General features: G+C 49.9%; 1 long non-coding RNA gene across 2 annotated transcripts; it reads left to right on the forward strand.

Moving 5' to 3' along the window:
* Positions 1 to 2,390: 2,390 nt before the first annotated feature.
* Positions 2,391 to 13,619, forward strand: LOC145514506 (uncharacterized). Of its 2 annotated transcripts, none has more exons than XR_014060187.1 (2): positions 2,391 to 3,950; positions 11,787 to 13,619. It is a non-coding gene; the product is annotated as an uncharacterized LOC145514506 (long non-coding RNA). The 2 variants fall into 2 exon arrangements; XR_014060188.1 differs by having other exon boundaries at positions 2,391 to 3,356.
* Positions 13,620 to 13,794: the final 175 nt, after the last annotated feature.

A 13,794-nucleotide genomic window follows, 5' to 3' on the forward strand; every position in this document is an offset into this window, starting at 1 on the left:
AAATGTCTTTATTTCACTTCTAGTTTGGAAGGATGTTTCCCGGTGTCCTAGAGTTCTAGGTTGGCAGTTAGCTTTTTCAGCACATTAAATACGGCATTAATCACTTCTGTTCAGATAAACTGTATCTCCTCTGTGGCTCCTTTGAAAATGATATGTCTATTTCCCATGCTTTTAATGTTTTGTCTTTGGATTTTTCAGCGGTTTTTCACTGATGTGTTTCTGTGTATGTGTGTGTGTGTGTGTTGACTTTTATTGAAGTACAATACCCAAAAATTTACACATGTTGAATGCACAGCTTGGTGAATTTTCACAAATTGAGCACTCACGTTTTCCAATAACTTGTCTCCAAAGGTAATGACTTTGCTGACTTCAACAGCATGGGTTAAATTTGCATGTTTTGGTTTTTTATCTCAGGGTGAATATTCTCTGCAGCCTGTTTCAGTGAGTGTGTGTGTGTGTGTGTGTGTGTGTGTGTGTGTGTGGCTTCCTCTGCTCAACCGAATATTTTAAGATTTGTCTCACACTCTGGGTGCTGTGGAGTATTTTATTGTGTGAATCACCACCATGCGTACATCCCCCCTAGAGTAAAGAGGCATTTGCTTAGCTTCCAGTTTACGTTAGGATGGAAAGTATTGCCTTGAATGTCTTAAATCATGTCCAGTGGTGAGCGTATATGTGCGCTTCTGTTGGAATAAAGCTCGGGGCATAATTGCCGTGTGTAGTGCTGTGCATCTACTCAGCTCCAGTAGGCCCTTCTGAATATGGTTCGAAGTGATGGTGTCAGTTCACACTCGGAGCGTTCTGGCTACCCCACATCCTCACCCGCCCCTCCGCTTTCCCACCTTCTTATTTTCGCCCCGCTGTGAGGGGTGGTGTTGCCTTTGTGGTTTTACTTTGCATGTCTCTGGTAACTAATGAACTTGTGAATTTTCCATCTGTCTTTGGCCATTTAGATATTTTATTTTTGTGAAATTTTTGAATCATTTTCTCATTTAAAAATTGGGTTAACTAACTTTATTATTATTATTTTTACTAAACAATGGGACGCTTTCTCTTTTTCTTATTATGCATGTGAGTTTCTTTTTGTCAGATGTGTTCATTGTGAATACTCCCAGTGTAGTGGAGGTTTGCTTTTTGTTTTTGGCCACATGGCGTGTGGGGATCTTAGTTCCCCAACCAGAGATCCAAAGCTCTCCCCGCCGAAGTGGAAGCGCAGAGTCGTAACCGCTGGGCCACCAGGGAAGTCTCCTCATTCTCTTCTCTTATTGAAATACATCTGATGTGCAATGTTATGTTAGTTTCAGGTCCACCTCGTAAGGATTCTACATTTGCATATGTTATGAAATGATGACCACAGTGAGTCTGCTCACCATCCATTTCCATACAGATTTATTACATTACTGACCATATTCCTTATGCTGAAGTTACTTGCTTGTGACTTATTTGTAGCTGGACGTTTGTCCCCTTCAGTGTTTTGCCCCTCGAACCCCCCTCCTTCCTGCAGCCACCCGTTCACTTTCTGCTTCTATGAGTCTCTCTCATACTGTTTTCTTTGTTTTGCATTTTAGATTCCATATATGAGATCAGATAGTAATTTGTTTTTCTCTGACTTATTTCACTTAGCATCGAGAGGGTAATGGCACCCACTCCAGGCCTCTTGCCTGGAAGATCCCATGGACGGAGGAGCCTGGTGGGCTGCAGTCCATGGGGTCACGAAGAGTCGGACACGACTGAGCGACTTCACTTTCATTTTCCCTTTCATGCACTGGAGAAGGAAATGGCAACCCACTCCAGTGTTCTTGCCTGGAGAATCCCGGGGACAGCGGAGCCTGATGGGCTGCCGTCTATGGGGTCGCACAGAGACGGAGAAGACTGAAGCAACTTAGCAGCAGCAACAGCAGCAGCAATGCCTTCTAGGTCCACAAATGTTGTTACAAGTGCCGAGATTTTTATATGTATACATATGTATAAAAGATTATTACTCAGTCATAGAAAAAGTGAAAGAGCCTGTCTGTGCCCCTCCTGAGGGAATAACTGAAGCTGACGGGAGAGTTTGTGCTTAGTCACACACCCACACTGAGCCTGTCACCTGCTCTCCTGGCTCTGCAGCAGGTCCCGGATCGGACCCTCCACCTCCTGAACCCCGAGAGTCTGTTCCTGTGATGGCCTCCTCGCACAAATCCCCTTACAACCGTGTGACGACCTGTCGGTCCTGTCGGTCCTGAATAATAAGTAAGAGCGGGAAAGAACAGAGACAGAGAGGGACGCAGAGACAGAGGCAGGGACAGAACAGAACGGGGAGACTGAGCACAGGAACCAGAGGAAACAAAGGCGCAGACGCCCGCCCCAGGCAGGAAGCAGCTCTGCGCGGAACCGCCTCCAGTGTAAATGAGAAACGGCAGCACTCAGAGTGAGCTGGGGGCTGGGCACCCTCCTCTGAGCCAGGACAGAAACCTCCCGGCTGGTGAGACACAGCCCGCCCTGAGGCCGGGGCGGGGGGGGCAGGTGTCCACGGGGGTCTGTGGCCCCGTCACTCAGAGCTGGCCGGCCTTGGGCAGGTTATCTAATGTTGCAGTCCCTTGGTTCTTGCAGAAAAGCGGAGAAGAGAGTAGGAGATTCAGTGGAGGGTTTGTTCAAGGGATACACGTGTCAGTGTTTGCACAGAACTAAAATAGCCATCGTAGGAGCTGGCTGAATCTCGGGTGAACTATTAAATATGCTTAAGATGCAGAAGGACACTTGAAAATGCCGGATGTGTGAGAGGCATGCAGGTTTCCTGTGTGTGCTCATTCACGTCCAACTCTGCGACCCCATGGACTGTGTCCTCCAAGCTCCTCTGTCCTTGGAGTTTTCCAAGCAAGAATACCGGAGTGGGTTGCCATGCCCTCCTCCAGGGCATCTTTCCGGCCCAGGGATCCAACCGGAGTCTTTTGAGCCTCCTGCATTGGTAGGCTGGATTATTTATGTTTCTACTAAAAATAAGAAAAGACGCGAAAATTGCGAACTGAACTCTGGTGCCCCCTGGCGGCAGTGTGGGGTAACGTTCCGATTTGCTCTGAGTGGGAACCGCAGGGCTGACTGCACGATGAGCAGGACAGTGACCACGCGTGGGATCTGAGTTCTCCTGGCGAGGCGCTCCCGGCGACCCCGCCGGTCCCGCACCGGGGCCGTGGTCGCGCGGACCCCAAGCGTTTGTTGAGACAGCGTGGAGCGGCCTTGTTTAGAAGCCCTGTAACCTCAGCAGTGACGCGAAGTGATCAAGTGGGCAACTGTGGGCGGACCTGACTCTGTGGGAATTGACGTTAGGAAAGAACACAGAGACCCGGGAGGAAGGAGGGGATCTGTTCCTGTAACACGTACGTGAGGTCCCTCCACGTGTCGGTGATGGAGGTGGGGGTGGGGGTGGGGGTCAGGGAGCGAGGCATGAGGCCTCCCAGGCGTGGAATCAGAGAGCGCTGGGCGGACTGACATGGTGCACGGGGAACGGAAGACGAAGCTCTGACTCAGGCAGAGACGGGGGTCTGCTTTCTGCACACCCAAGGCCAGGTCACCCCTTACCCTGGCGAAAGACACCTCACTACCATTCTCACTGTCGGAATGTGTGTTTCAGCTGTGTAATTATTGCAGCCAATAGACCCCCAAAGTCTAAGGCCTCTTGGTAGGAATTAGTTCCTCCCCCAATAAACAGGTGGAGCTGATTCCAGCTCAGCTCGGAGGTGATTCAAAACACTGTGTATTTTTAAAATGTGAGGGATAGTGAGGGAGCCATGAGGAGACGCCTAGCTGTTGAAAAGGTAGTTTGCAACTCACAGTTCCCAGGAGGAGGGGGCATGGATGCCACCCTCCAGGGCCACATGAGGAAGCTCCAGAGACAGAAAGGAGATGGAGTGAGAGGGGAACGTGGGCAAGAGGCTTTACTGCGGTTGCCACAAGAAGGAACGGACAAAAAAGTAAGCAGCTTGAGATTGGCTGGTTTAATGATTTCAGCCGGTTGTGGGGTGGAGGAGGTGTCCCTCGTTGGCCTGTACCTGGCCCTGGAGCGTCAAGGGCAGGTGGATAGTGGCCAAGACTGTGGAGGCCCGTAAAAGAGGTGATGGGGGTGTGGAGTCTGGATTGACTGGTTTGCGTTTGATAATTGCTTGACTCAGTGGTAGAAAATCCCTCTGCCAACGCAGGAGACTCGGGTTCGATTCTTGGGCTGGCCAGGTCCCCTGGAGCAGGAAGTGTCAAGCCACTCCAGTATTCTTCCCTGAGAAATCCCATGGACGGGGAACCTGGTGGGCTACAGCCCATGGAGCTGCAAAGGAGTCTAATACGACTTTGCAACTAAACGACAACAGTTTGATAAGAGCACCAGGAAGAGGATTCCTGCTAAGAAGTGGGTAGGGGGATGGGGGCGGGGGAGGAAGAGGGAGGCAGGAGGCCAGAGCAAGTGACTCAGACATATTATATGCTTATCTAGGAAACGGTGCATCCAGCTTGAACTCTAAAATTAAAGGTCCAGTTATTTTGCAGGCAAAATGAGTTTATTTAGGAAGGGCAGAGGAATTGCAATTCAGGACATTCAAACTGTGGCAAACCAGCGTCAAGTCCAGAGAGCAATGGAGAGGAATGTTACTTTATATAGAAAAAATGAGGATGCTTGAAGGGATGTGCTTTAAATGCAAACCTGTTAGAGAAAAGCAAGTTATGCAGGTGGTGGTGATTTCTCATTGGCTGGAATGTGACTGTTTCTGATTGGGTAAAATTTCAGTGTTTCTGATTGACTCATCTGTGGCTGTTTCTCACTGACTGGACTGTGGCTGTTTCTCATTGGCTAAAATTTGGCTGTTTCTGAGTCGCTCATCTGTGGCTTTTTCTGACTGGTTAAAATTTTGGTATTTCTGATTGGCTCGACTGTGGGTCTTTCTCATTGGCTGGGTTGTCACTCTTTCTCATTGGCTAAAACTTCGCTCTTTCTTATTGATTCATCTGTGGATGTTTCTGGTTGGCTGGTCTGTGGCTGTATCTCATTGGCTGGACTATGGCCATTTCTTATTGGCTAAAATTTCACTGTTTCTGATTGGTTGGTCTCTGGCTGTAGCTCACTGGCTGTAGCTCACTGGCTGGCCTGTGGCTGTTTCTCATTGGCCACAATTTCTCTGCTTCTGATTGGCTCATTTCTGGCTGTTTCTCATTAACTGGCCTGTCGCTATTTCTCACTGGCTGAATTTTCACTGTTACTCACTGGCTCATCTTTGGCTGTTTCTCATTGGCTAAAATTTCACTGTTTCTGATTGGCTTATCTGTGGCTGTATCTCACTGGCTGACCTGTGGCTGTTTCTCATTGGCCAAAATTTCGCTGTTTCTGAATGGCTGATTTGTGGCTGTATCTCACTGGCTGGCCTGTGGCTGTTTCTCATTGGCCAAAATTTCGCTGTTTCTGATTGGCTCATCTGTGGCCGTTTCTCACTCACTGGACTGTGGCTGTTTCTCATTGGCTAAAATTTGGATGTTTCTGATTGGCTTATCTGTGACTGTTTCTGATTGGCTGGTCTGTGGGTGCATCTCATTGGCTGGACTGTGCCCATTTCTCATTGAGTAAAATTTCACTGTTTCTGACTGGCTGGTCTGTGGCTGCTTCTCATTCGCCAAAATTTTACTATTTCTGATTGGCTCATCTGTGGCTATTTCTCATTAACTGGCCTATGGCTATTTCTCATTGGCTGAACTTTCACTGTTAGTCATTGGCTCATCTGTAGTTGTTTCTCATTGGCTAAAATTTTGCTGTTCCTGATTGGCTCATCTGTGGCTTTTTCTCATTGACTGCACTCTTGTCATTTCTCACTGGCTAAAATTTCACTGTTTCTGATTGGCTCATCTCTGGCTGTATCTCATTGGCTGGACTGCAGCTGTTTTTCATTGGCCAAAATGTTGCTGCTTCTGATTGGCTCATCTGGGGCTATTTCTCATTGACTGGCCTGTGGCTATTTCTCATTGGCTGAATTTTCACTGTTATTATTGGCTCACCTGTGGCTGTTTCTCATTGGCTAAAATTTTGCAGTTTCTGATTGGATAAAATTTCATTGCTTCTGATTGGCTGATCTGTGGCTATTTCTTATTAGCTGAATTTTCACTGTTTCTTATTGCCTGAGCTGTGGCTGTTTCCAAATCGGGAAAGGAGTACATCAAGGCTGTATATTGTCACCCTACTTATTTAACTTATATGCAGAGGACATCATGCAAAATGCTGGGCTGGATGAAGCACAAGCTGGAATCAAGATTGCTGGGAGAAATATCAATAACCTCAGATATGTAAATGCCACCACCCTCATGGCAGAAAGCGAAGAACTAAAGAGCCTCTCGATGAAAGTGAAAGAAAAGAGTGAAAAAATTGGCTTAAAACTCAACATTCAAAAAACTAAGATCATGGCATCTGGTCCCATCACTTCATGGCAAATAGATGGGGAAACAATGGAAACAGTGAGAGACTTTATTGGGAGGGGGGGCTCCAAAATCACTGCAGATGGTGATTGCAGCCAAGACATTAAAAGACTTTTGCTCCTTGGAAGAAAAGCTATGAAACCTAGACAGCATGTTAAAAAGCAGAGAAATGACTTTGCGAACAAAGGTCCATCTAGACAAAGGTATGGCTTTTCCAGTAGTCATGTATACATGTGAGAGTTGGACTATAAAGAAAGCTGAATCCTGAGGAATTGATGCTTTTGAACTGTGGTGTTGGAGAAGACTCTTGGGAGTCCCTTGGGCTGCAAGGATATTCAACCAGTCCATCCTAAAGGAAATCAGTCCTGAATATTATTGGAAGGACTGATGCTGAATTGAAACTCCAATACTTTGGCCACCTCATGCGAAGAACTGACTCATTTGAAAAGACCCTGTTGCTGGGAAAGATTGAAGGCAGGAGAAGGTGATGATGGAGCATGAGATGGTTGGATGGCATCACTGACTGGTTGGACATGAGTTTTGAGCAAGCTCCGGGAGTTGGCGATGGACAGGAAGGCCTGACGTGCTGCAGTCCATGGGGTCACAAAGAGTCAGCTGGACTGAGCAACTGAGCTGAACTGAACTGAACTGTGGCTATTTCTCATGTGGGACATTCACCATGTCTCATTGGCTGAAATTCCCTGTTTCTCATTGGCTGGGCTGTGGCTGTTTCCTATTGGTTGGACTGCTTCTCATTGGCCGAGCTGGCCTATTTTTCGTTGGCTGCGTTGTGACTACTTCTCATTGGTGGCTGTTGCTGGGCGAGAAGAAAAAAATCGTCACCCTTCTGCTAGGTGGTAAAGTAACCATCCTTCTACCCAGGAATGTAAGGTAAGCTGTAGAAGATGCCAAGGGTGAAAGAGCTCTGCCTCGGGGATTCCCAACTCCATTTTCAATTCATTTTTACTGTACATGTATCATGCATGTTAAAGCATCAACTTTACAGAAGCTGAAGCAGGACAAATACAAGAGGTGCAGGGAGCTCTATTCCATTGTCATCCTGCGAGCCAGGCGCCACACTCAGTGTGCTGCCGAGGTCGCCCAGGGCATCCGTACCCACCAGCAGAAGTACCAACCATGAGGAGCTTGTGAGGGAGGGTCGGGGCCATGCCTGGAAGCAGCTCTGTGCATCCTGCTCACTGTGAACGTCATCCCAGGACAGAGAGAACTGCAAGGAGGCTGAGAGACCATCTCGCTGGGAGCCCAGGAAGGGAGGACATGGTGCTGGTGGGCAGCTGCCGTCCCGTCACACAGGGGCCACCTGTCCCTATGGGCACCTGCGGGTCACATGGTGGGGGTGTTTCTAGCCTCCACTGCTTCCTACCTGACCTCCTCTTACATAGAGGCTCTAGGGACACAGGAAATAGACTCTCAAGAATTCGTTATTTCAAAAGCTAGTGGAAACAGAAGGAAACATCCCTGCAAGGAGATGAATAGAATTCAGGGTGAGGCATTCAAGCCCAGAGGAGCACACGAATGGAGGTGGTGCTGAGGACGGACACCCACTCAGGTAGACAGGTGCTGTGTTACCGTAGCTGCTATGTTAGCTTAGGTGCAAAATGGGTCTTTACAGGTGTGACTACGTTAAGGCTCTTGGGAAGGGGAGATGACTGTGGATATTCTAGATTGACCCAATGTAATCACCAGGGTTCTTGTAAGAGAGAAGCAGGAGGGTCAGAGAGTGAGGAGATGAGACGTGACCACAGAAGCAGGAGTCCTGGTCAGAGGGAGGATCCGAAGATGGAGGAAGGGGCCATGAGCCAAGGAGTGCGGACGGCCCCCAGACGCTGCAAAAGGTAAAGGAATGGAGCCTCCCCTGGAGCCTCCAGAAGGAACACAGCCCTGCCCACCCCGGATTTCAGCCCCGTGTAACTGATCTCAGACTTCTGACATCCTGAACTGTAGGGTAATAAGCTACATTGTTTGATGCCGCTATGTGAGTGGTAATTTGTTACAGCAGCAGTTGTATGCTTGTTGGGATGAATGGCCTCCAATCCCAAATCTGAAGGGCATTAGCCCGGTGAGGGGTATAGGTCAGATCAAGGACAGTGTCCTACAGCTGCTGGGCCCTCTCGTGTTTGGAGAATGCGTGGCGTCCAGTGGGGATGAACTGGGTGGGGTGGGGGATGGGGGCCTGCTTGTTCCTCTGGGTAGACCTAAAGCCCGAGGGACCCTCCCTGTGCAGTCATGGCCTCATCAACTCCCTCAGCCAGTCCACCGTGTCCACGCGTGTGAGTGTCTGCATGAGTGTATATGTTTGTACAGTGTGTGCATATATGTCTGTGTGTGTATACGTGCATTCAGGGGGTATGTATGCATGTATACACTTTACACTGTGCAGGTGTGTTTGGGTACATATGGGTGCATTTGTGCATTCATGGCTGTGTGCTTGTAAAGGGATGGGAGCAGCTCTACGCCTTCACCCAGACACAAGTGCCCTCAGACACACTCTTGGATCAGAAAACGCTAATTATCTTGTTTCCCTCGCTAAATTTTGGGGGATGGTGGAGGCACAGACTGGGACCTAGAACCTGTGTACCCAGCACCACATGCAGGGCTGATGCACTTGGACCTGTGAGAACATTGATTTACGAACAAGGTGAAGCGGGATCCAGAAAACTGGGTATCAGCTGTTAGCTGCATGAGCATAGTCCAGATTCAAGATCACCAACCGAACTCTAGGAAGGTTTGTAGAGTCAGCTCAGAAGACAATGAAAACTTGTCTCTGGAGGCAGTGGAGGATTCACAGAACACGTCTGGAATCAGCTGAGCAACTGTAGGAACATAACTGGGTCTCTGGAAACAGCCAGGCACCAAAGCTGGGTCTCTGGAAACAGCCAAACACAAAAGCTGAGTCTCCGGAAACAAGTGCTACACCTTCTCTCCAAGGAGCTCGTTGACTGGGGGAGGGAACACATGGATACTGACTCTCCTAGAAGTTGATTGCGGGTCTAAGGACTCTAGTTCTTGCCTGCAGCAGAACTGACAAAATGACTTTCCAGAAAGGAATGATTCCACAGGGAAACCCTCTCAATGTCCACTTTAGGCTTTTGCAGGAGTGACTTCCCTTCTAGGCTGCTCAGGCATAACCATCAGCGGTCCCTTCTCTTGAGCTCCCAGCACCCCCATCCCTCTGTCAGCGCGGAGCCGGGCCCGCCGTGGACACTGACCGCAAGGGGGCGGTGCGGAGCGGCGGCCAAACCCACTGAGTGTGGGGTCCAGTCTGGCTGCTCTGGGCTGATTCCTCCCTTCCAATCCCCGTGCCTTTGGACAAGAATCTGTAAGCTCATTTCTGCACAGGAAAAGGGGCGGAGGCTCTGAGAAGGTCCGGGAAGCGTCACCCACGATGGGCCATCCTGGCATTACTGCCATCAGGTGCCCGGTTGGCATCTGGCCAGGTGGATGCTGTTCCCGGGGTCCTTACGAGTGTCAGAGGCACCCCGGCGCCCTGCGCCTGCCAGCCCCCGGATGTGCTCTCACAGTCCCTGAGCCATGCCCGGGAAAGGACTGTGCCCTGATCCCAGTATAGAACCCCAAGACCCCCCTCCAGGCTGGGGTCAGCTACTCACCAGCCGAGGAGTAGCCCTGAGTGGTGGGGGAGCTGACGCCTCCAGGGGGTCCTGTGATGGTGGGGGACAGAGAAGGACTGGTGCTGTGTGGGGGCTGCCCAGGGTCTGTCCCACTCAGCCTGGCCCCTCGCCATCCTCAGCATCTGACCGCGGGCCACGCACGGCCTTCACTCCACCCCGGACAATACCCTGAGATTCCTGAGAAAAGGGGGCCGGGGCCGGTCCAGGCGGAGCCCCCTGCTCCATCGTGCTGGGGTCACGCCCTCTGCACCTACTGGAGTTGTGCCCGCATCACTGCCCAGGCTATTCATGGTGACCTCCTCTGGGGAGGACTCAGAGTGTGCTGGAGGGACTCCGACTCTAGGAGACCCTGGGGGCTGACCACACACGGGACACGGACGGCTTCACCCCAAAGGTGGCCCGAAGCACTATCCAGCCCTGGTCAGGGGTCCCCTGGACCTTGTGACTTGTCTTGTGAAGGGTGGACCTCACCACAGGGGACACTCAGCCTGGAGGAGCCACAGATTCTGACCCTTGTCTGGAGGACAAGACACAGGTTCCCCTGAAGGGGTCTCTCTCCCCAATCTCTGGAAGCCCACTCCCCAGCAGCCCAGCAGGGTCGGCTCTCTGCGCCCCCCACCACCGATGCTGGGGCTCAGCGTCCAGGCCCCCATGATGTCCTGTGAGACCAGGCTCCAGGGACCTGAGCCAGGTGTGGAGGTGGAGGCTGCTCGTGATTGCATTGCGTGGACTTCTCACTACAGCAGCTTCTCTTGTTGTGGAGCACAAGCTCTAGGGCGCGTGGGCTCAGTAGCTGTGGTGCACAGGCTTTATTTGCACCGTGGCATGTAGAATGTCCCCCGGGACCAGGGATAGAACCCATGTCCCTGCACTGGCAGGCGGATTCTTATCCATAGGACCAGCAGGAAGTCCAAGGAATTGTCTTCTGATGGCAGTACTATGTGGTCAGAATGATCCTCATATCCTGCATTATTGAGCTTCCCTCCCTCCTGAACAATTCTGGCGCCTTCTCTGGGTGGCCCCCATACCCCTCAACCTGTATCTGGACACCATCCCTCTTTCACCCACCAGGACCCAACCCCAGGGAGGCAGGCTCTGCGGCTGCTGTCCGCGGTGCTGACCGGGATTCAACGGTTGAGTCTGGTTTCAGCACCATGGTCACACTCTATGAAGGCAGGACAGCCTGCACCGTTTCCTGCTGTCTCGGTTCATCAGCTGAGCCCCATCTGTGGTCCTCTTGTGTGGTCTCCACGCAGGAGTCAAACAAAACATTCACCCAAGGCGTGCGGGTAAACTGGACAAACACCAGGAGGGCAGTAGCATTTGACAGTGACTCAAATTCCGTTCAAGATCCATGCACACCGAAGAGCAATACAGCGCAGAAGCTCATGGTTTCGGCGCTGCGCTCAGCGTCACCACCGCTGGGGCAGCCAGGGGCTCATATGATGTTCGTTCTCCTCTACCCCCTCAGAACTGTCTTCTATCAGACCAGGGTCAGCATACCAAATATTTAGCTGTGGCCCAAAGATAACAGACTGGGCTTGCAACAAACAGGTTTCAAAACCTAGATCTGCCTCTCACTAGCTCTGTGTCCTTGGGAGCCTCGTTATGCCGCCCTGAGGCTCACTTTGCTTTTCGGTGAAATGCAATAACAATGGTGTCTGCTTCGTGGGAAGCAGATGCTCAGAAACAATTATATTCTCTTTCTCACAGGAGGAGAGCAGTTTAGCTAAGAGGCAGAATCTGGAGGCAGGCATCCGGGGATTGTTTCAGAGTTCTGACTGATGCTGAAGCTCCAATACTTTGACCACCTGATGTGAGCACCTCACTCACTGGAAAAGAGCCTGATGCTGGGAAACATTGAAGGCAGGAGGAGAAGGGGATGGTAGAAGATGAGATGGTTGGATGGCATCACTGACTGGATGGACATGAGTTTCAGTATACTCCGGGAGAAGTGAACGACAGGGAAGCCTGGCATGCTGCAGTCCATGGGGTCACAAAGAGTCAGAAACGACTTAGCGACTCAACAACAACAACTGCCTTTTATTAACTTTGTGACTTAGACAAAATCACCCTCATGCCACTACTTTGTCACCCATCAAATGAGGATAATGCCAGAACCTGCTCTGTAGGGTTTTCTTGAGAAACTAAATGTTTTACATGTGATGCGTGCAGTAAAATCTGGCAAGTACTTAGCAGGCATTCAAGAAAGTGGGCTGTTATTACTGCTGTTACCATTACCATCATCACCAAGCACCTAGACACAGTCTGATAAACTGCTTCTGTTTGGTAATGAGTACTGCTTTTATGAATTATTCTTAGCGTTTCTGTGAGGGTCCTTAGACCTCTGACACAGATGAAGAAACTAAAGGTACAAGCTGAAAGGTGACTTGACTAGGAAACTGGAGCTCCAATCAACGCCGTCTGACACCAATGCATGGTCCCACCTGCCAGCCTTTAGCAGCAAGGCAGGAAGAACCTTAGGAATCTCCCATCCCCAGATTGAAAACCAAGGCTCATGGTATTTTGGCCAGAGGTTTGCACAAATTATCTCTCGGCCCCTCTCTATTTCCTCACCTTTGCCAGTTGTGCCCGGATACTCCCTTCCTTCATAGAACCTGCAATGGATCCCAGGAGCTTTTCCTGCTGCGGTGCAGCCAGGAGGTGGGAACTGCAGACGGTCATTTGGAAATATTGTTGGTTATCCAAAGCATGGAGAGGAGGAGGTCTGGCATTGAGTGGGTGGAGCCCTAGGGCTGAGCTGAGCATCCCACAGTACAAAGGACCCTACACCCCACAAAAATGACTGGGCCCCAAATGTCAGTAGCTCCCAGAGCGGAACCACGGGGCTCCGAGTAAGAGCTAAACCCAGTGAATGGTGCATTGGTGTTGTTCAGTCGCGCAGTTGTGCGCAACTCTGTGCAACCGCATGGAATTGTGGCCCCCAGTCCACAAGATCAAAGATCCCGTGGGCCCCATCTCCGACCCAGCACAGTTAGGTAAAGCCAATCCGTTATTTGTTAAGTTAAAAAATGAATACATAATCTCCAGCAAAGCATCCCGAACTGATACACATGGAGAATTAGTGACCCCCACAGCCTCACTTAACCACTCCATATCATCACGGCTACGATTTCCTTTTTTGTGTGGTTAGATGTACTGGATGTACTCTCTTCACAAGACTCGAAATGTGACCCAGTGTTACTGGGTATCACCACCCTGCTCCATGCTGAATGCCCAGAGCTTGTACAGCTGTAGAACCACAAGTTTGTGCCCTTTGGACCAAGTGTCCCCCTCCCCCTCACACCAACACTAGTAACCATTCTACCTTCCTTGTGTCTCATTTTGACGTTTTTAGGTTCTACATAGTCCAATCATGGGCATTTGATTACCGAGTCAATGAATAAAGTGATCAATATTCCATTTAATCTCAAGTCCATTTAGTAAACTGTACACTTGAATATTTCCATTTCCTCTTCATTTTCTGGATGTTGGTATCAAGTGTTTCATAATGTTCTCTCACCAAATAAATCGTGTAGGATTTGTGCTGCGGCCTTCAATTTCGTTCATGATATAAAAATATGGTTTCTCTCTTTTTACCTGGGTTGTGGTGGTTAGAATTTATGACTATTGTCAAGAATGAGTGTGCTTTTTGCCTTAATTGAGTTTCTCTACTTCTTGATTGTCTTCATTATTAGCTATTCTTGTCCTTATTATTCCT

Source organism: Giraffa tippelskirchi, chromosome 7, assembly GCF_054371585.1.
Source record: "Giraffa tippelskirchi isolate mGirTip1 chromosome 7, T2T-mGirTip1v1.2.pri, whole genome shotgun sequence".
In the NCBI taxonomy this organism is placed as follows: domain Eukaryota; kingdom Metazoa; phylum Chordata; class Mammalia; order Artiodactyla; family Giraffidae; genus Giraffa; species Giraffa tippelskirchi.